Below are 21,249 nucleotides of genomic sequence, written 5' to 3'. Positions count from 1 at the left end.
GGACACAAACAAATGGAAGAACATACCATGCTCATGGATAGGAAGAATCAATATTGTGAAAATGGCCATACTGCCCAAGGTAATTTATAGATTCAATGCCATCCCCATCAAGCTACCAAGGACTTTCTTCACAGAATTGGAAAAAACTGCTTTAAAGTTCATATGGAACCAAAAAAGAGCCCGCATTGTCAAGATGATCCTAGGTCAAAAGAACAAAGTTGGAGGCATCACGCTACCTGACTTCAAACTATATTACAAGGCTACAGTAACCAAAACAGCATGGTACTGGCAATAAAACAGAGATATAGACCAATGGAAGAGAACAGAGTCCTCAGAAATAATACCACACATCTACAGCCATCTGATCTTTGACAAACCTGACAAAAACGCGAAATGGGGAAAGGATTCCCTATTTAATAAATGCTGCTGGGAAAATTGGCTAGCCATAAGTGGAAAGCTGAAACTGGATCCTTTCCTTACTCCTTATACGAAAATTAATTCAAGATGGATTAGAGACTTAAATGTCAGACCTAATACCATAAAAACCCTAGAAGAAAACCTAGGTAATACCATTCAGGACATAGGCATGGGCAAGGACTTCATGTCTAAAACACCAAAAGCAATGGCAACAAAAGTCAAAATTGACAAATGGGATCTAATTAAACTAAAGAGCTTCTGCACAGCAAAAGAAACTACCATCAGAGTAAATAGGCAACCTACAGAATGGGAGAAAATATTTGCAATCTACTCATCTGACAAAGGGCTGATATCCAGAACCTACAAAGAACTCAAACAAATTTACAAGAAAAAAACAAACAGCCCCATCAAAAAGTGGGCAAAGGATATGAACAGACATTTCTCAAAAGAAGACATTCATACCGCCAACAGACACATGAAAAAATGCTCATCATCACTGGCCATCAGAGAAATGCAAATCAAAACCATAATGAGATACCATCTCACACCAGTTAGAATGGCAATCATTAAAAACTCAGGAAACAACAGATGCTGGAGAGGATGTGGAGAAATAGGAACATTTTTACACTGTTGGTGGGACTTTAAACCAGTTCAACCAGTGTGGAAAACAGTATGGCGGGCGATTCCTCAAGGATCTAGAACTAGAAATACCATTTGACCCAGTCATCCCATTACTGTGTATATACCCAAAGGATTATAAATCATGTTGCTATAAAGACATGCACACGTGTGTTTATTGCGGCACTATTGACAATAGCAAAGACTTGGAATCAACCCAAATGTCCATCAGTGACAGACTGGATTAAGAAAATGTGGCACATATACACCATGGAATACTATGCAGCCATAAAAAAGGATGAGTTTGTGTCCTTTGTAGGGACATAGATGCAGCTGGAAACCATCATTCTCAGCAAACTATCGCAAGAACAGAAAACCAAACACTGCATGTTCTCACTCATAGGTGGGAACTGAACAATGAGATCACTTGGACTTGGGAAGGGGAACGTCACACAACGGGGCCTATTATGAGGAGTGGGGGAGGGGGAGGGATTGCATTGGGAGTTATACCTGATGTAAATGACGAGTTGATGGGTGCAGCACACCAACATGGCACAAGTATACATATGTAACAAACCTGCACATTCTGCACATGTACCCTAGAACTTAAAGTATAATAATAATAATAATAAAAAAAATTAGCTGCACATGGTGGCACGTGCCTGTAGTCCCAGATACTCGGGAGGCTGAGGCAGAATTGCTTGAACTCAGGAGGTGGAGGTTGCAGTAAGCTGAGATCACACCACTGCACTCCAGCCTGGGTGACAGAGTGAGACTCTTTCTTCAAAATAAATAAATAAACAAACAAACAAACAAACAAACGAAGCTGCTTGAATCTCACACTGGACCTATTAAATCAGACTCTCTGCAGATGGGCCTTGAGCCTCTGTGTTTTGTTTTGAAAATCTTCACAAGACATCTTAATGCCTAGGCATGTTTGAAAACAACTTACTGAGATGTAAATTTCGTTGAGTAAAGAAAAGGGAGCCTGCAATCCATGTTTTGCATGACTCACAAAGCAAAAGAGGGCCAGATCAGGCTTTTGAGCAGGGAAGAGATAACCTCATGCGGTTTTGTAGATACCAAGATGATGAGACTGATTTAATATCAGAGAACCCAAAAGCAGGTTAAATAACTTGTCTAAGTTCATGTAGCCAGTAAGCAGAAAGCTATGGCATAATTCCAAGTCTTTTGATTTCACTTCAGTGTTTGTACCATGGGGGCAGACCAGAGGAAAAGTAAAAAGGATTTGATGATAAGTAGGAGAAGGAGAGAGGTTAGAATACTATGAAAGATGTCTCTAAATTGAGAGTCGTGCGTAACAGGAGGGAAGAAAACTGAAAATTGAACACCTATCATGTGCCGGGGTATATCTAATTTAATATTCCCAATACCACAACAGGGTAATAGTGGCCCACATAAGGATACTGAGGGTCAAGGTGGTTAATAGTTTGCCTAAGGCCACACAGACAGGAAGTGAAATTCGAACCTACACCTAGGTCTGCTGGCTCCAGAGCTCATACTCTTCACTATCCTACTTGGTCCCTCATTGGAGAGCAGTGCTTCTTATCAAGGGCAATTTTGCCCCCAGGGACATTTGTCAATGTATGGAGACATTTTGGGTTGTCACAATTTTGGGGAAGGTGGAGGCTGCTACTGGCATCTGGTGAGAGGGTCAGATATGCTGCTCAACCATGTACACAGCAGCCACAAAGAATTATCCAGCTCAAAATGGCAGTACTGATGAGGTTGAGAAACTCCAGCCCAGAAGGATGGTTGTAGCTCAGTAAGTTGGAAATGAAGGACAAGTGGATGAGCAAGTTGATGAAAGGATTTCAAACATTTGTGTATTAGGTATTCAATTAAATCTAGCTGTGTCTCCTCTCCTTCTGCCTGAGTGTTACATGAGGCTGAGATGTTGCCCTGTATGTTATAATCTAGTTACTGACTTTCTCAGGTTTAACCGACTGGTGCTTTACAAGAGCCCTCCTTCAAGACCCCAGATGGGTTTACTGCAAGAATGGCTCTTGTGCCAGTTTCTAACTACCTATTAAAGTGAGGAGGCTTTAGTTCCCCCATTTCTTTCTCTTTTTTCTTTTGGTTTTATTATTATTTTTCTTTTTTTATGACCCATTGAGTTCTTGGCAGATCTGTTAGACATTTTCTCCAAGTTTCTCTTTTGAGCCTTTTGTCTGAGGGAGATGGATCCTTGTTTACCGAGACCTGAGTAGAAATTACCAAGCCCAAAGGCCACAGTGAGGCAGCCATTTTTAGTCACTTTCCACCTGCACTGAATTTGAGCCAGAAGATAAGAGACAAAACATATCCCATTATCAGGCCCCTAAGCCATCTACTCCCCCTGATTTCTCCCACGGATATTCTTGTTTCAATGCCAGTAAGCCCAAATACTCTGTTTGTGGTGGCTTGGAGTCAAAATCCAGGTGTGATATTCCAAAGCATTCTTGTAGAGGAATTTTCAGCCGGTATTTTGTTTCCCTGCATTTTTGGCCTATCTCAATCCCTTAGGAGCCAAAAGCTCACAGAACTGTAACATCTGTAACTCTTACCATACCTGTCTATAAAATATGCATGAATGCAGACTTTACACAATGGATCTGTGGTCTCTGGTGACCTCTTCATTGTCTTTATCTTTCTTCAGGAAATTCCAAGAGACCGTGGAAACACCTTCTATCTTGCTACTGCTCATTGGGAATCTAGTACCCTCTCACAAAATGCTCTAGGGTTCTTGGCAAGAAAAAAGAAAGGCTGCAAAATCAAGATATGTTGTTCTTGGGATTACTTTATATATGTATTTTTTGAATGCTCATCTTAAGACAAACCTGGAAGAAAAGCATAATAATTATACTAGCCATAAATGAATATTACCACTTTATCCATTCTAGATTTAAAAATAATCCGGGTTTGGATTTCGATGTGTTTGGCATTGGGATCAGTCTTTCCCAATACCTTCCTCTTTATGAAAAGAAGCCATTGTCTTGTTCCTCTTACTTTGGGGCTAGGAGGTGTCTGTTCTGGCTCACTCTGTGACTTTCTCCTTTGCTCACCTTGCAACTGTTCTAGGCCTTATCTCTGATGTCTACCTTGGCCTCTGGGAATGCTGCACAGCACTGGCCATGGGTCAGTAGAGAGAGACTTACGGCAAAAGGCTTGCAGGCAACTTTTTCTCCTACTACCGTTATTGTTTCTCAATCTTGTTTCTGCATCTGTAAAATGCAGATAATGTTACCTGGCTTCTTTGCCCCACGCATGAATCAGGAAGACTTTGTCTTGTTTATTGTATCTAGAGCAATTCTTGGTGCCTAGGAGCCACATAATGAATATATGCTGAATGAATGAATAAACATCATGTAAAAGTCTCCAATTCTAAATGAATTTAAGGTATTTCTTTTTTGGAGAGGACATTGCATTTTAAACTAGTCTGTTTTTAGTACATATAGATAAAATAAAAATTTTCAATGATATTTCTGCCCTGGCTTGCTTCCAGCCCTGGGCCATGCAACAATCCATGTAAGTAGTGAGGGGCCCTTCAGAGCATGCAATGTTTATTTCTTGGCATGGTTTTAGTAGAAAATGCTTATTATTGTTTATTATGTACTTTTTAAGGGAAAATGGTATAGAGTCTTCATTTAGATTTTTCTGATTTTAAGATTTATATGAAGATGAGAACTAGATTAGGACTTAGGTTCTATTAAGAGTCCACTGCACTTGAATTTCCTGCATATTTCAAAGCATGGATACCCATTACCTTAGCTTACAGCTCAGGGAGAGTGAAGAATCTACAGCCAATGCCTGTCTCCTGATTCATAAGCATGATAAACACATGTGTGTGCACTGTGCACACACACACGTTGTCAGGACAGTGGTAACCCATTCAATGGCAAATCCTGGAAAAGTTAAACTTTAGGTCTTGTGTATTTTGTTGATTCCCTGTTGCACTTCTGTTGAATCTTAGATACCTTGAGCCTGCATATGTTTTTGTTTAAATGACTCAGGGTAAGTTTCCTTCTTTGAACATCCCTATAATTAAAAATTCAGGCCGGGCGTGTTGGCTTACGCCTGTATTCCCAGCACTTTGGGAGATTGAGGCGGACGTATCACCTGAGGTGAGGGGTTCCAGACCAGTCTGGCCAATATGACAAAACTCTGTCTCTACTAAAAATACAAAAATTAGCTGGAAATGGTAGTGGGCATTTGTAATACCAGCTACTCAGAGGGCTGGGGCACGAGAGTCGCTGAACCCGGGAGGTGGAAGTTGCAGTGAGCCAAGATCATGCCACTGCACTCCATCCTGGGCAACAGAGCAAGACTCTGTCTCAAGAGAAAAAAAATTTTAAAAAAATCAAATGTTATGATGTCTTCTGCCATTGGTAATCTGCCTGATCCTTTAACTAAAAGCCTCAGGGTCACATGAGACTTAGAATTTTTAGATTTGAGATTTTAAAAGATATTTTAGATTTTTTAAAGAGGCAATGAGGTGCATTTACTATGTAACACTCTCATCTGGGCCTGGACTAGCATACATAGTCAATAATTGGAAATTCAGGTCAGATTTTGCCACCAAATGAGTTCAAATCAAGTTAGGTTTTGCCACCAAATAAGTTTAGAAAACAAACAAGTTTTGGTTTTTAGAAACTTTCAGATATTTGAATTTTGGAAAAGAGACTGTAGACTGGTATTTCAAAACCTCAGTTATTGATTCACTGTATTTTTAAAAGTTCCACTAATAGAGAAACTTAATTTTATTGACAGCCTTTTAGAGAGAGGTAAGCATCTTGCCTTGTGGTCCTTTGTCTTCTCCATGGGCATTTCTGCTTACAGTCATGTGAAAATCAGCTTAATGTGTTTCTTGTTGCAGGCTGTTAAAATGGCTTGAATTCCACTAGAGGGCAGTTGGGACTTATCTCAGTGGACTTTATCGTTACCAGATCTGGTTCTGTCATAATTGGGTAATTTTTGTCACTGACCCCTGTTGGGGCCAAAAAAACCCTTCCCCACTGCCCTCTGAAGGCTCACTGAAAATCACCAGGAAAAGGCAGATTAATAGGAGAGAAGGCATAAAAATTCATTTGATCATAGTTTTAAGTGGCATGGGAACCTTCAAAATGAAGACTCAAAGATACAGGAGAAAACTGTTCATTTTTATGCTTAGGTTCAACACAGTACGGATAGTTGTGTAGAAATGTGATTGGACAAAACAGGTATGATCTAATGCTAATAGACTGAATGGTGAAGCCTAGTAAGGCTTGCTCATCTAGATTCTTCTTGACATCTCTGAGCAAGCATTTCTTTCTTCTGGGTATGTGGCAGGGCTCTTTCTGGAATGGAGATCTTATGACCTACAGTCAAATAGGGTAAGTCAGATAATTTATTTATGGCCAGTTTTTACACAGGAAAGTGGGGGAAAGCTGGAATGATGTTTTTAGGTTGTATGGCTGGCTTTGGAGAAAAGGGATTCTGGCTTCTACGACCTGCCTTGGGGAAGAGGGATTCTAGTTTCTGTGGCTAGCCTTCAAGGGAAATGAGGGGCCGGAGGCAAGAGGGCAGGAAAAAGTCAGAGAGAGCTGCTTCTAAGGCTTTCATGCTGGAGTATTGTTTTCAGAGCCTCTACACCACCATTCATTTCTGTTTCTACTCATCAGCTGTCTGTCCCACTTGACATCACCTCACACACATCTAGAGGTCAGTGATTCCTGTGCTTACATTTCCAGTCTATGAGGCTGTTCTGAGCTCCTACTCAGAATCTCTAGTTAGCTGTTTGAAAGACCATTTAGTCTGTTGAAGATTGACGTCATGAGCTCCAATGCTTGCCCTCCACCACATTTCTTGTCTTCCAATGCTCCATCGCTCAGCAAAAGTCAACACCATCCATTTGGTCATGCGAGCCTAGGAATGTAGGCTTCATCCTTGACAATCTCCTTTCCTGCATAATTCCTCATCAAATCGCTCTACTTTACTTACCAAATATTCCCCCATGGTCTGTCTGCTTTCCTACATCTCTACCTCTGGCTGCCAACTTCTTTTGCGTGGCTATTAGACACCTAACTGGTCTCCTAGCTCGATGCATGCCTCTCTGCCTTCCTCCAAATTTCTCCCTTATTCTGTTTCCCCTACTGCCAACTCTAGACCTTTTGATTAATCTGTTTTTATCTCCACATTTATATATCCCATCCATTTTATATATATATATATATATTTTTTTTTAAAAAGCATGTGAAAGACCAGTGCACTGAAGACTCCATTTTCTAAGATGGTAGTGGTTCATGATATATGTAAGTAGTTCTCACATAGTGTAAGTCCTACATGCATGAATTTAGGTTATTGCAAGTTATTTACGTAACAGCATTTCTCTAATACCAGTCTTCCAACAATAAGTTTCAAATTTTCGATCAATTTCTTAGTCATTTTTTAAGGTATGACTTCCCCTTGGAGATGAGGACAACAATAAAAAATGAGTACATCTGCATAGACAGCTATAAAATGCAGAGGGGGTACTAGAAAGAAACCCACATCTAATTGGCTGATGGTTTCCTCGGGGAGGGGAGTGGAAATAGGAGTATAAAGAGTTTCTTATCTTTTATTTTTATCTATTCAAACATCTGTATGGTTTGAATCTAAAACAAAAATGTAATCAGGTATTACTTATTAAAGAAAAGAGGAAAGAAATGAGTAAGAGTGACAGATTTTAAATGATTTTTAAATCTTTAAAAAAATGTCCTCCTGAATTATTCCAATAATTATTTTTAAGATACTGGAAAGACTCAACCTCCCTAAATATCTCCTTTATATCAATTCCAACACCAGAAATTTGTCATTCATTAAGTGAATATTTTACCGAAGGTGTGTTGCAAACAAAACTCCATGCTAAAATTCCTTTCTTTCTGTCTTTCATAATTCCTTATTAAAATGCAGATACCTCCTCTTCATTCCCCATGGCTAAGGTGTGAAAACCATCTTCAACAAACACCTTCAGAGATTCTGGCAACTAAGAAAAAAAAGGGAGCCTGTTTGTGTTCCTCTATCCATCCATTTATGTAACCATTATTATTTCCAGTCACTATGACAAGCTGAATGAATCTAATGAGCAAGGCAAATTAAAATCTTCTATTTTACCAAACAAAAATAGTAGAAAGAAAAAAATAGAAAAAAAGATAACTGCATTTCATAGCTTCATATATACACGCATTTACTTTAAAAAAAAAAAAAAAAAACTGGGAAAAGAGAAAAACCACGCAGAAGGCAGGGGGCTGGGGGCCACTACACAAGGTAAGGCAGTCAGTGTAAACATCCTACTAAGACTCATAAAGAGAAGAATAACATTTGGCTCAAAATCATTTGAGTTGCTATAACGTCCCCTTCCTCTGTGTCCAACCTGAGTACTCTTTAATAAAATCTACTTTGTACACATATACCCATATATGGCCCCTCTGGAAAAAAAAAAGAAAAAAAATGGGATTATGTCTTTGTTATTTGTTACCTTGCTCTTCTCCTTAATCAGATGTAAAAGTTTTTCCAAAATGAGTAAAAAGTCTACCTCATTCTTTTTGATGTTGCCTCAGTGTTTCATCATATGGATGCACTATTATTTATTTACCATTTCTTTATTAATGGACATTTGCTTTCTCAATTTTTTTCAATAACAAATCATGCTTTATTGAATCTTCTACTTTTGTGCACATATTGAGTTTTTTTCCCCGTATGGATTCTTCAAAGTGGAATTGCTAGATCAAAGAGTTTGCACATTTCAAGTTTGGATAGACAGTGTCAAATTGAATCAATTTATACTATTTGAGTGTCCTTTCTATGTCAAGATGTAACATTTAAATAATTGTTTAAATTAAATGATATCATCTGATAGATGAAAAATATTTTATTTTTGTTTTGGTTTGCATTTCCCTGATACATAGTATAGGTGAACTTCTTTTTATGTGTTTAGTGGAGATTTATATATTTTTGGTCACATCTTTTGCGCAGTTTTATAAACTTTTATTTTTTAATTGATAAGAGCTCTTCAGAGTCATTTGTTTAATTTAATTAAAAAGCATTATCACCCATTGACATTATGTACGCATCACGCTAGGTGTTGATGTCTAAAAGCCGTACAATATAGAGTCTCTGCCCTCCTAAGGGTGGGGTAGTGGAGGGAATGCAGATTTGCTAAGAAAATAAATGCAGTAAGATGTTAGAACTGTCATGTTAGACAAACTGCCTACTTAAGAGTATTGGATTGCTCAGTCATCTCAGAGGGAGAAAGATTGAAAAGAGCATAAAAGTTCAACTCTCCAGTAGCAAACTCACAATATATTGAAAGTTGCTTACTATGTTTTAGTTTACTGTTTTATGCTTAAATGTGACTATTAACACATTTAAGTCAGAAATTACTGCTTATAGCACTAGTTCTGAAGGCCAGAGAACTAAGAACAGTCTTTCAGGTAACTATTTCAATATTGAGTGGTTTTTTGTTTGTTTGTTTCGTTTTGTTTTTCTGTCTTCACTTGCAGTGATCCTCTCACTCAATTGGATCAGAGCTCTTTGACAGCTTCCATGACCTTTCACTACACACATGCAAGAAACCATACTCAGACCTACACAGACAGAGCCACACAGACACAGCTGCACCAAGTGGCATTATAAGAAAGGACTAGACAGGATGCAACTGTGATGTTACTTAGGTGAGGAGGCCACTCCAGCTGAAGAGGCTCACAATGAGATCTCTATTGGCCAGAGATTTGAGATCTCTATCTGCTGGTTATGTCAGGGAAATAATTTAACACATCAGTGCTGCAGTTTAAGATGAACTATAAAGACTAGGAGGAATTAGTAGGATAGTAAGTACTTGACTTATGTCCAGGAAAAGGGCAGATGTACATTTTGATGGTAAATTATAAAAGTCAACGTGTACAAAAGTCACTGATAATTAATTCTCTTCTTCAAATGGAAAGCAGGATGGGTGGTTGAAATTTACTGAGAGTGATCTCCCCTTGGATTTAGGCTGGCAGAAGAGTAGGTAGGCTTATTTTTTTTAAAAGCACAATCCCCTTGAAACAGGCCAGAAAGGAGATATGGGGTGGGCAAGATTTATTGCTCAGGTCAGTACAGAGAAGCTCAAGAGGCCTCCTTTCTGGCTCCGGAACTGTGCTAAGTAAGGGGGCTCAGGGCAGGCGGAGGGTGTCAGAAATATGACAAACCATGAAATATGATAGTACATGCAAAAACTTGTAAATGGTGAGACATAAGTCATAGTGATATTATTTTTGGTAAAAAGTAGAAACCCTACCTATTGGCATCAAATTTCTGTTATAGAATGGGTTTATAAGCAGCCCTCCGGTTGGAAGGATTTCCCTGGAAGCTGTGTTTACACAGCGAACACTTTGTTTTTGTTTAGATCATATGTGGGCTGGGAAGAAAGGAACCAATGTTCCTTTATGGAATACTACAACACCCCATATGCTTTCAAAGAGACCCCTGAAGCACTAGCACTGAGCCTCACAAGTATTTTATCGAGGTAAGCACTGAAAACAAAGATAAACTATGACCGCCATCTTGTGGTGGGATCCACCATTACCAAGTTGGATTGAGTGTGAGGCGGTGGTAGTGGGGGAGGGGTTGAGACACTTTTTTTTTTTTTTTTTTCACTTGAGGATTCTGGTAGGACTGTAAGGAGTAAACCTCTTGGATACAAAATTTGCCACCTGGCAGGAGAGCTATGTTAGAGGAGGTCTTCCCTTAATTTGATTTAGGTTTCTGTGGTGTGGAGAATCTGGAGTAGTTTTGAGAGAGCATTTGTCATTCCTTATCTCCATGTTCCCAGATCCCTAGCTTGGGAAGGTATTTGTCTCACATTCTCCAGAGTTCAAAGAGCTTACCAAACAACAGAAACCTAATATTTATTCTTTAATATTATTCCATTATATACCACACCAGAGCACATTTGTTTTCACAACATTTAATTAGATTTCCCGGAAATGGAAAAGCCATTTTTTTTTTTTTTATGGATTTACTATCAGTCTGAAACCTAAGAACCTTTCCAATATTTTAATACAAACCAGCCATACTGACTTAAATTAAAGGAATGTGTTCAAAGTAGAAATAACACTGATAAAAGAGGCTTTTAATATGTCCCGGAGAGCACCCAGCCTAACAGGATGACATTTTGGTGAAAGTAAATAAGACGTAGTATCAAAGGGAACTTTTTCTTTCTTGAAATATTTAAAGCATCATTTGCTTTTCACTTGGCAGAACAACGAACAACAGCACCAAAAGAAACCACGTGGCCGTTTTTCACTTTGCAAAGCATTCTTTACAGATGCCTTGTCTAGTTGTTCTTGGATGACTTCAGGGCACTGACACCGCATTCATCTTTGAAAGTTCTCCACCAGGTCCAAATGGCTGTCCCAGGAATGAGTGAGCCCACCATGCCTTCCAATAGGTTCAGCGTTTGTCTGTAATGTGGCAGGCTTAGGAACATATCTGACTGAAGACGCTTATCTTTCACTGTGTCAGAATCTTTCAGGGCTGCAGCATTCTATGTTTCTAATATCTAGGCAGGAAGACAATCAGATTATACATTTGGCAGCAGTACCTAGACTAATGCCTGGCACATGATAGGTGCTGAATGAATGCTCCAAGACTGAAGGATCTAGTTGTTATCTTGACACCTAGAGATACACCGAAATTCTTGTATTGATGTCTACTCCAGTCCCCTCTCCTAACACATGGCCTCAAACTTGGCTTTCTTGTCATTTGAGGCTGGATAATTCTGTTACAGGGAGCTGTCTTATGCACTGTAGGATGTTTAGCAGCATTCCTAACCTCTACCCACTAGATGCCAGTAGGAAGCTCCAGTTGTAAAAACCAAAAATGTCTTTAGATTTTGACAAATGTCCCCTGGGGGGCAGAAATATCCCCTGGTTGCAAATCACCATCCTAAACTGAGCATAGTTATGTGAAAGAGATATGGCCTTAGGCATTAGTTGAGTCAGCAGTAGTAAATCATGAAATATGAACACCATGGAAGTGCTCTTCTGACCAACAATATCTCCCCTGCCCTCAGTGTTCTCTAGCAAGGATGACCATAAATGTTTTAACTGAGATAGTTTTGCAGAAAGTTGAGAGCAAATGATGAGCAATCAGCCAGCCAGGAAAATGGTTCCTTTTTGTTTTCAGGAAAAGAAGAGTCACATGGGAGAAACACGGTCATTTGTAAAAAGCAGGTGTCCAAGAGATAGTGTGTGTAAAGGGGAAAACATTGGATAGGAAATCAGCAGACTTGCACGCTAATCCTGGGTTGGCTACTGACCAGCTGTGTCCCATAGGGGAGCTTTCTCCACTTGGCTGATAATAAGGGGGCTGACCCAAGTGACCCATAAAGTTCCTTCTCCTGCTCAGGTGTGAAGGAAATTACAGATTTGTTTGTCTAATGAATAGCCTATTATTACGCATTTTTGCAGAGGAGGAGTCATGCTTTGACAGAGTACAAGGCTAGAATCAATGAGGAGTATGGGAAGATAAATTACAGGGTTTAGGGAATGCCAAAGTCTAAGATGAAGGTAATGGAGTTTCTGTTGAAAGGAAATAAGAAAGTACAATGAGTATGACACAAAAGCCATAATACATCTTTGCTGCTGTCTCACTCTCTTTCTGTGTGTGTAGGTTGGTGGTGAAGATGCTAGGTGGGCCACAGTTAGCAAGCTAGTCAGTTTCCTCATAGCTCCTCAGGGAGGGGAGTTTGCTCAGAACAGTCTCTCTTGCCAAATGTGAAAACCACGATCATAGGTTACTGTCAGCAATGGGCAATCTTGGATGTGTATGGAACCTCTCATCAGAGAATTCAACTGATTTAACTGAATTCTCTTATTTTGCAGATACGCATGTCAAAACAGTCCATAAATGTTATATCTTGTAGAAACGAATGTCATGATTCATTGACTAAAAAAGTAAAATGGCCTTGAAAGATTCTGATATTCAATAGCATCGAAGTCAGGGTAGGACAAATCTGGATGAATTTTAAATGTTTGAAGAGTTTTTCAGCCATTTTGGGTTTGATAGAACAGCAAATTCATTTTATGAAGCAGTCTTACCCTCACTTTCTAAACATGATGTATGTTTGAAAGAAATTCATTCCATATGTTTTTGTTTAATTTTACTTAAATCATCAAAATATTATTTCTTAAGACTTGTTTGATGTCTAAGAAGTATTTAAGCCCTTTGAATAATTTAAAAAATATACGTTTTTCCTCTTTAAAACAGGAAATCACTTATTAAAGAGTTTAAGTGGGTTTGGACACAAATGAGATTCAGACTTGAAATCCTGACCCTGTTAAGATTAGAGAAAGTTTGAAACTTGCCAAAATAGACTCTCCCATTCCTCCCTAAAAGTCAGTACCTTGTGATATCATATTGTCAGCAGAATTACTTGGGTATAGTTCAACAGAATGAAACGTTTTGTTATATTTTTCCTCCCAGTCATAGGGTTCATAACCTCAGTCAACTTTGACTCCCCTCTCTCTCCATTGCATTGGCCTTCATATCAGGTAAGTCACTAAGTTCTCTGCCTTTTTGGTCTGTCTCTCTCTTAGGATTTCCATTGCCTCAGCCTCTCTCAAGCTTTTGTCTGGATCATAGCATTTGCCATGCAGCTGGCACCCTCCCTTCGTCTGGTTTCTCCCTGTACCAATCCAATGTATATGTTGTTAGTTTTTAATCCTCACTAAAACATCACTAAATCTTCCCTGAAACAATCACCCTTCTACTATACAACCTTCAGTGGTTCCTAAGGCCCCCTGATACTTTAGTCTTATTTGGTGGTTCTCTGCATGCACTGCCCTAGTATGTTTTTTCAAACCGCTGTTCAGTGGAGAAGCTCTCCTTAGGGTGGCTTGGTTGCTGTGTGAACACAACACATGTACACTGGTCTGTGATGCCTTTCTTCCTTGTCTTCCCACTCATTCAGTGAGAACCTGCGCAAGTCTCACTTCCTTTCTGATGACTCCTGCCTGTGGTATTACTCCCTTCTGAGAGTTCTTACAGCAATTGTCCCTCTGACATGGTGTCTGAGCTTACACTGTTGTACACAATTCCTTTACTTCATGCACGTTTTTGTCTTGCCTCTTTACCAGGATTAGAGACTCAGTTTTCCAGCAGAAGTTCTCCAAGTGTGGTCCCTGCACCATAACATTAGCATCACCTGAGAGTTTGTTAGAACTGTAATTTCTTAGATTCCACCCTAGATTTGCAGATTAGAAATTCCAGGAGTGGGGGTAGCACTCTGTATTTTAATTAACAAGCTCTCCAGGTGATTCGGGTGCATGTTCAAATTTGAGAACCAGGGTTGTGAAAGAAAGAGACACATCTTAGAGTTCTTGGCATCCTCCACAATGCCAGTACAAAGCTGAAATGTGGAAATTACTAAAATTCTACCTAACTTGAATTTTAAGACAAGTTTTCAATGACATGCAAAGAAAATAGAAATGCTTTCAAAAGCTATGGAATTTTAAGAAATAAAAAGGTACAATTTCTTACTGATTGCAATGAAAGATCAAATAGTTTACAAGTTTAATGGTAATCCACTTGAAAAGAATTTCTTCTTCTTTTTTTTGCTTTTCCTTTCATTAGAATTTTAGTGTTGTCCAGCACTGAGTAGTCAGATGATGGTATTCAGCACACTGTTTCCAACATTCTTAAAACTCGAAATCTGTAGTTTAGAAGTGATTTTTTTTTCTTGGAAGGTTGTGGGATTGGTGGCCATATGTGAGCATGGAGGATAATTTCCTTTTCTTCTCTTTCTCATTAAAGTCCTTTATTACAGTTTGGAACTCTCATATAGAGATGAATGTTGCTATAGAATAAAAAAATCGTGGTGTACAGAAAAATGGATCCTTTGGGTATATCTATACACCAATAGAGGGGAGAATAACTTTAACTTACTGTTTTAAAATAAATGTAAATATTTCATTGTTTTTTCTCTACCCTTGTCCATTCAAATTGTATACATCCCCACAATTTACAGACTTTAGTACTAAGGTGAGCCTTAACCTAATTGTATTTTTTCCACACCCCTCAAGAACTTTGTACAGTTAGAGATGAACCATATCAAGCCCCTGGCTCTGGCAGGCTTGTGGTTGGACACTGAGCCAATCTGATAATACTTGCACCCAAGAGCCCAGGTAGATGATAGAGGAGTCAAGGAGCTACCTTAATTTCCATTGCTAGTAGTCAGGGAGCCTGGATTTTTTTTGTTGTTGTTAAAGACAACAGGTTAGTCAGTGTGGCATTGGAGAAAAAGGTTGTGTTTAAATCCCTGCTGTGCATCACTAAACTAGCCATTTGTTTCATGTTCGTTTTTCCTTTTCTAACGAGGATCCTAATACCTATCTGTCCTGCAGGGTTGTTGAAAGAGGTGTTGATAATGTATGATGTACATGGCCCGAGTTAGATGCTCAGTAAATGAAATGATTATGGTTAGTCTCTGACTAACAATTATGTTTGTAATTCTTTTGTTTTTAATCTCAAACACATAACTTGAATGATTAATCATTAATAACTTGAATGATTAAGAAAAGTAATCCCATTTCTCCCTTTTTTAATTTTACAGAGCTCTGCTTCTAATTGTTCTTTTCTAATAGTAACTGGGTTGCATTGATGTAAAGTGTATTCAGCGATTTTCTTTTACTTTTCCTTGTTCTTTTTTATTGAAGGTGTACCTCTTGAGTTTCTATGAAGCAGGTGTGTATCTCTATCAATACTATCAAGTCTGTCTAGACCTTCCTTTTTTCACGAGATTAGTATTTGTTGAGTGGTCTCTGCCAGGCTCTGAGGATGCATAAATGTGCACAGGGAATAGTCAGAGAACTGAAGTAAAAACTTGTTCTGACTAGAATAATCCTATTGTCCAAATTGTCCCTATAAACTCAGACTCAGGAGTTGTTGAAGCAGGTATATGCCTACATGGTGAAATTTTCCAGGACTAAATAATAGGACATTTCCCTGTCTGTTTGTAATAGTCCTGATGCTTCCACCATGAGAGTCAGTGTTTAGTCAAGGCCTTGACTCTTTTATTTGCTGATGAAGGAGGATGTGTGCAAAAAGCTATACTTTTCGCCTGCAGCATTCTCTGAGCACATTAGCAAAATTTCAGTAACAGATCACCAACGTTACTTTGGTAAAGAATAGGAAACTGACAGAATACACTCATGAAAGATTTGCTTTCATTGGGGAGGCCATCTGGAGGGGACAGCCAGGACAAAGGCAGCCTGGGATAGGGTGGAAGACCTTGGGCCATTAGGGTCTGTAGTCACCTCCAGGATGACCCCCAGTGATTCTCACTTCCTGTTAGTCACACTCTGTGTTGTTCTCTCCCATTTTGAATAAGGGTTACCTTGGTAACCAATAGTACATTGTGGAAATGACTCCTAAGTGTGACTTCCAAGGCGAGGTCACAAAAGACATTGAGGCTTCTGCCTTACTCTATGAGATCCCTCCGATCAACCGCTTTTAGGGGAAGCCAGCTGCGATCTCATGAGGACACTCAAGCAGTCCTATAGTTTCTTGGGGTAAGGAACTGAGGCCTGCTGCCAGTAACCATCACCAGTTAGCAGCATATGAGTGAGCCATGTGGGAAGTGGATTCTTCAGCCCAATGCAACCTTCAGTGACTGTAACCCCAGGTGACATTTTAACTCTAGCCTTTTGAGGGACTCTGAGGTGGAACCCACCAAGCTAAGTTCCTGGTCCATAGAAATTGTGTGCGGTAATAAATAATTATTGTTTTAAGTCATTAAGTTTTTGGATAATTTGTTAAACAGCAATAAATAACTAATACAGAACCCAGCATGTGGTGCTAGATTCCTGGAAGAAAAGAGCAAAGTTAAAAGACATATTAAAAGGGTAGATCAGAGAGGCCAAAGACAGACATTTTCTTCACCTTTTGTCCCAAAGTGGTATTGTTTACACTTTATAAAGGGTATGTAGTCATGGGGCTGGGAATGGTGGGAGAAAATGAACTCAATAGCTAATTCCCAGAGCACCTGGAAGAAAAGGAAAAAAGACAAAGGATGAATGTTAGTTTGGGAAGGACTCCTGAATATGAAGGCTTGGAAATGGACCTGTCTTTCAACATCATGTGAGGTTTTGAAAATTGTTTTGTACTCGAACAACCCTTGGATTTCATCAAACAGTAGGACCACAGTAATGTGGGTAAAAAAGTCTCCTGAGATCCTTGAGTCATTCTTTTTTTTCCTTGTACAAGACTCTAGTTAAGGCTACCAAAAACTATCTCACCTTTTAAAAGTGAACATACCAACAAAGGCAGCAGTTTCAAGGCTTGGCAAAAGGTTTCACATTCATTTAAACAAAAGGGGCTCTTTCTAGAAGTATCTCTAGCAATATTAAACTATGAATCATGTTTATACCTCTAGGAAGGACTTAAGTGACATATTAGCATTTAGGGAAGAAGGCTTTGTATTAGAGAGTAAAAAATTTTTAAAAAACAAATTGCTTTCTTACTACATGGTTTTAAAACTGTCAACTTTTTATGTGTTTTCAACTCGGGGAAAGGTTGAGTTTCTTTGGAAAGGGGCAAGGCAGGAAATCAGTAATGATTCATACCACTTTTTCACATGCTTCTCTGACGAGTTTTAATCACAAATCCGGGTCCACTTGTATAACAAAAACATTAAAAGAGGGTGTTTTAAACTACGTCTTTTTATTAATCATGTATTTAGTCTTGTAAATAATACACGCAAGCACATCCTTGTTACGTCAGTTGGAAAACAGTGATTAACTAGCTGTTTAGGAGATGGGAGTATCTTGCAATTTTATATGTACTTCCTAAGTGGCTGTGTGTTTTCTCTTGGGCGATTTAATTTGATTTAGGCAAATATGTTAAATTTTAGAATTTAATTGATTTTTAATTTTAATGATCTTTTCTATCCTCTGCATTTAATGGCAATTTTTAGGACTGCCACAATAGTCTTTTGAAAAAAAGGGCACATTTACTTGAAAGAAATATACTTTGTTATTTCTGAGTTCCTTTGAAATTGCTGAAGATGGTTTTACTTTAGCATTCCCTTCAGCCTAATTCCCTTTTCCCCTTTGTTTCTATTGGGATGAGGTAATCCTGGGTTTGTAGAGTCTTTTGTGATGGAAATGGCTATGACCACACAGACGCAGCATAATATTTACTTGGAATAAGAGAAAGAGAAATATCAATAGTGCTGCTCACCAAGCATTTGAAAATACTTGTCTTTCATTTCTAGAGAGAAAAATACCACTTTGCGTGTTCATTATTAATTTGGGTAACTGAAACATAGTGTGTGTTCATAAATTGTGAATCAAAATGAATGAGGAGAGGAGTGAAACTTAAAACTAATTATGGCAAGGTCTGAAGTTATGAAGGCCAGATGTATTAATGTTGCATTAATATAGCATAAGACATTCATAAGTAAAATTAGGAAGTTATATGGAGCTGAACAAACTCATCAAACAAATAGGGGTGTATGTGTGTACAGACCCTAGTTTGGTTGTTGTAGCCTAATTCTGGTGAACAGGTCAGCAACCTTTTCCTATAAAGGGCCAGACAGAAAATATTTGAAACTTGGAGACCATAGGCCTCTATCACAACTACTCAGCTTTGCAGTTGTAAAAGAAGCAGCCATGGACAATATGGAAATGAATAAATGTGGCAGTATTTCAATAAAACTTTATTTACAAAATCAGGCTGCAGACCAGATTTGACGTGGAGACTGTAGTTTGCTGCTTCTTTTCCTACACAATGTAATTTTTCTTATTTACTTATTTGTAGACCAATGCGTTGGAAAGGGAGTTTGAAGCAGCTTACAAGGACAGGTTGAGCATCCCAAATCTGAAAATTTAAAATCTGAAATGCTCCAAAAGCTGCAACTTTTCCAGTACTGACAAGAGACATCCAAGGCAAATGCTCATTGGAGCATTTTGGATTTTGAATTTTTGAGTTTGGGATGCTCAACTGGTAAGTAAAATGCAAATTTCCCCAAATTTGAAAAATCCTTGAAAATGTATATGGCAAGGTCAAGGCACAGTAGGACCTGGAGAGATTTTGTGGGTAGGAATGGAGTGGGCTCCAGCCTATAGTAGATTGAGTATATCTATTGCTAACATCCAGGAATCATTTGGGAGCAAAGCATGTCTGTGGACCATTCAGTTTTCATTTGAATGAATATTACACCTAGTCTGTGCTGAGGATCTGCATAGATGCCCTTCAGATCAGCATTGGTGAGAGCCTTCCAGGTGGGGCCCCTGAAACCTAGAGCGTTGATGGTTGAAAAGAGAAATCTCCTACTCTATACCCCAGTGTGACTAAACAGGCCTAGCTCATCCCCTCAATCCCTGCCACTCCATTCACCAAATGGAACAGAAATTAAACAGCCTTTTTACATGTATATATCCTTTGTCCCTATACTTCCACTTGCAGGAATCCATCCTAAGAAAAGTTTTAGGGAAGCTGCTAAAAACTGATATGTAGGCCAGGTACAGTGGCTCATGCCTATAATCCCAGCACTTTGGGAGGGCGAGGTGGGCGGATCACGAGGTCAGGAGTTCAAGACCAGTCTGACCAATGTGGTGAAACCCCATCTCTACCAAAAATACAAAATTAGCCGGGTGTAGTGGTGTGCGCCTGTACTCCCAGCTACTCAGGAGGCTGAGGCAGGAGAACTGCATGAACCCAGGAGGCGGAGGTTGCAGTGCACTGAGATTGTGCCACTGCACTCCAGCGTAGGCAACAGAGTGAGATTACGTCTCAAAAAAAAAAAAAAAACCAAAAAACAAAAAACGGACATGTAATATTCAAATTTCAGCTTCATTTATTAAACTAAAAATTGGAAAGAAGGTAAATATCCAACAGGAGGAGAGTAGGTAAGTAAGTTCTGGTATATATGAGATGAAATAATATATTATTTTTAAAATGGTTTTTGAAGACAATTTTATGACAGGGAAATGATGCTGAATATAATTTTAAATGAATATAGCAGAATGCAATATGATCATAATTTTGTGGAAACAATATTGCAAAAAGACCAGAAGAAGATATATTGTGGAGGAAACCACTAGCTATCTACCAGAATCCCTTCTCTTCTTCCTGATATATGAGCACACTACATTTCCCAGCCTCCCTTGTAGTTGCATATGGCCATGTGACTAAGTTCTCTCCAGTGGTTTGTGAGCATAAATGATGTATTCCACGTACAGGCTTGACTCATAAAAATTTCTCACACATGTTTTTCTATGCCTTTAAATTAAAAGGAAATGTTTTACTGTCTTCACTTGATTGGAATGTTGACACTCAGGGCAACCTTGGAAGTCACATGTTGAAAATGACAGAGTAGCATCAGCTTAGGATCCTGAATGACAACAAAGAGATGAGTTGCCCTGCTGACATGAGCACTCGTCTAGGACTGTTACTTGAGGGAAGAAATACATATCTATGAAGTTCAGCTACCATGGTGATGCCTGATAGAACAGATGGGTGTGCATGTGAAACACCCACTGAGGACTTCCAGAAACATTTGGTTGGGAGGGGGGGTAGAGAAGGCAAGTTTTATAGGAACCCAAGGACTTTTATTAAAAAATGGGACTATAAACCAGTAACCTTTTAGCTATTGTTCAAGTCATCCCTTGCACCTGCAGGCTGATGAGGTCTGAGGAAGCTTGGTCTTCTTGTATTCTTTATTTGTTTGTTTGTTTATGTATTTTTGAGACAGGGTCTCACTCTCTTGCCTGCGCTGGACTGCAGTGGTATGATTCTGGCTCACTGCAACCTTAACCTCCTGGGCGCACAGTTGATCCTCCCACCTCAGCCTCCCAAGTAGCTGGGACTAAAGGTGCATGCCACCACGCCCAGCTAATTTTTGTGCACAATGTAGATAAGAGGTTTTGCCATGTTGCCCAGGCTGGTTTCAAACTCCTGGACTCAAGCCATCCCACCACCCACCCCTGCCCACCACCATGGCCTCCCAATGTGCTGGGATTACAGGTGTCAACCACCATGTCCAGATGGACATGTATTTTTTTTAAAAACTTATTTTTAAAATATGTATTTAATTAGGCAAGTTAGGAAAAATACCAGTGTATACATAATGAAATGGGAAGGTATAAATAAATCTAAAAATGTGGGCAGAAAAAGAACAAATTAATATAGAAGGTAAAAACCCAGGAAGATGCT

The 21,249-nt window shown here is 39.0% G+C and overlaps 1 long non-coding RNA gene across 2 annotated transcripts in view; it reads left to right on the top strand.

The window, feature by feature from the left end:
• The first annotated feature begins 13,274 nt into the window (after window positions 1-13,274).
• LOC110743460 overlaps window positions 13,275-21,249 on the top strand; it is a 91,537-nt gene continuing 83,562 nt past the window's right edge. Inside the window, exon 1 of one of the 2 annotated variants that reach the window (XR_002522546.2) lies at window positions 13,275-16,717. This is a non-coding gene — a long non-coding RNA (uncharacterized LOC110743460). The remainder of the gene's footprint in view (window positions 16,718-21,249) is intronic. The other variant, XR_002522545.2, reaches the window with a different exon arrangement.

The sequence above is a fragment of the Papio anubis genome, chromosome 5 (genome assembly GCF_008728515.1).
Source record: "Papio anubis isolate 15944 chromosome 5, Panubis1.0, whole genome shotgun sequence".
Taxonomy (NCBI): Eukaryota; Metazoa; Chordata; class Mammalia; order Primates; family Cercopithecidae; genus Papio; species Papio anubis.
Note: the sequence above shows the minus strand (reverse complement) of the source record. Positions and strands in the feature narration are given on the sequence as shown.